This window comes from Orycteropus afer, unplaced genomic scaffold (assembly GCF_000298275.1).
Source record: "Orycteropus afer afer isolate SDZICR_OR568_19922 unplaced genomic scaffold, OryAfe1.0 scaffold00448, whole genome shotgun sequence".
Taxonomy (NCBI): domain Eukaryota; kingdom Metazoa; phylum Chordata; class Mammalia; order Tubulidentata; family Orycteropodidae; genus Orycteropus; species Orycteropus afer.
The window spans coordinates 1,675,442-1,677,772 of NW_006922035.1; positions in this window are offsets into that span (position 1 = coordinate 1,675,442).

The window sequence follows — 2,331 nt, forward strand, 5'->3', positions numbered from 1 at the left end:
AGTGTTTCAGCCTCTGACACAGAGCGGGCACCTCAGCTGAGAGCTGTGGGCGGGTGGGGACCGTGTGAATCCGAGTCCCCGTCGGGGAGCAGAGGCAGGCATCTCCCTCGTGGGAAGCTTTGTTGTCGGGCTTTTCCACGGGGTGCGTTTTCTCGGCCTGGCTCTCCCCGGCACCCCTCACCGTCTGTCACCGCATCTCTCCCTCTTCTCAAGGATTACAGGTCATCCCTTTAGGGGAACAGGACGTAGCTCAGAGCAAGTCCCCTCGTCAGCTACCTCCGTCTCCTCCCCGCTCTTTTTCTTGCAGGAGTTTGTTCAGCTGGCCAAGAGACTGCTTCGAGATCCACAGCTGGAGAGCGACATCGCGGCCAAGGGACGGGAGTACGTGAGGACGCATCACTCGTGGCAGGCGGAGCGGGTCACCTATCAGAGCCTCGTCAGGAGACTGGAGAGGTCCCCCGAGCCCTGACGGGCACGCCTGGTGCTGAGTCCCGGAGGCGGGGCGTCCCACCCGGTCTGCCCATGTGCATCTGAGACGCGAGCCGGTTCCCGGAGTCTGGGCATCGCAGCCCGTCACACCCGGTCCATCTCTGTGAACTGTGGACACCAGCTGACTCCGGGAGCCTGGCATCTCCGGCCAGTGGCACCCGGTCCATTTCGTGAATCACTGACGTGAGCTGATTCCCACAGTGACGCCCATCCACCCGTGTGTACCGTAGGCACGAGCGGGTGCCCAAAGTCTGGGCACCACAGCCACACTCACGCACCTGGTCCATCTTCATGAATCGTAGACATGAGCTGATTCCACAGCCGGGCGTCCCAGTCCCCCCACCCCACCCCCACCCGGTCGGCCCCTCCAAACCCTCCCTGTGTTTCCCAGGCCCGTCCGTTGGCAGCTTACCCATCAGCCTCCATGGCACTTCACCAGCCACTTGCTGCCTGGGGCGGGGGTGACAGCCTCGCAGTGTGTCAGGGGACTCTGGTCAGCTGCGCGGGGACCTCCGTGTGGACAAGCAAGGATGGTCTTTAAACCACCCCTAGCAGACCCCCCATCTTCAGAGCAACCCACCCCCACCCCATCAGTTTCTGAGAAAAGTCAATCCGAAGTCAGCTGAGAAGAGGGAGTGTCTTTCAGAGGACAGACTGCAGGGCCGGCCGCAGGGGTCTGCAGTGCCCAGCGTCTGAGTACGTCCACGTGCATCACGCTGCCATCTGTCACATGCGTGGCTTTGTCCCTGCTGGCCCCCTGTACCCTGGCATCACGCTGCACGTCTTTATACCCGTGCCGAGTGCGCTCTGGGAAGGGGAATCTTGGTAAAACAATAAAGTGTGTCACCATCCGCTGTGCCCAGCGGTCCCTGGTAAGACTGCCCTTCTGTGAACGCACGGGCGTCAGCCCCCACCTGGGGCGGTTCTCGGTGGGCTCCCCTGCGGCTTGCGGTTGGCTCTGCACACGATTGGGTGGCGTTGGGCTGCTGCGGCCATCAGACAGGGAGGGAAGCTTTCCACGCAGCCTGGTGTCCTACGGCAGAGGGCGGCGCTCTCACGGGGCTGTGGGGCGGCCTGCCGGGCTGAAGCTGGACCTCCTGTGTGAAGGGCACTCTCCACTCCGCTCTCACGCTCACACGGGAAAGCAGTCAGACAGGCAGGTTCCTCGGCAGCTTCCGGTTTCCAGAGCAGGACAGTGTAGTGGTTCCCTGCTGTCGGTCAGCTCTGACCCACGGTGACCCCACACACGAGAACAGAACGCTCCCAGTCCCACGCCGTCCTCGCTGACGTGTCTGGGCGCTGTGCCGCGTGAGCCCACGAGGCTGCTGTAGCCCCACCGTCGGGCCTGAATCCCAGGCCGCAGGAAGTGGAAGGCGGGTTCAAAGACAGGGCCCCTCCCTTTGAGGCCAGCTCCCACTTCAGTTGCCCCTCCCCCGGCCCGTGGCCACATCCAGTTGCAAGGGAAGCTGTGAGCTGCAGGCCTTACCGTGAGCATGCCTGTTAGAAACCGGAAGGCCTGTCGCTCAGAAAGGAGCCCTGTGGTGCAGTGGTCAAAGCATCGGGCTGCTAACCAAATGGTCCCTGATGTAAACCCACCAGCTGCTCCGTGGGAGGAAGATGAGGCAGTCTGTGTCCATAAAGAAGACAGCCTGGGAAATCCCGTGGTGCAGTTCCACTCTGTCCTCTAGGGGCGCTGTGGGTCAGAATGGACTCCAGGCAGTGGGTGTGGTTTGGGCTTTGCTTCCAGGAAGATTGACAGCCTTGGAGACCCTGTGGGCAGTTCCACTCTGTCCTCTAGGGGCGCTGTGGGTCAGAATGGACTCCAGGCAGTGGGTGTGGTTT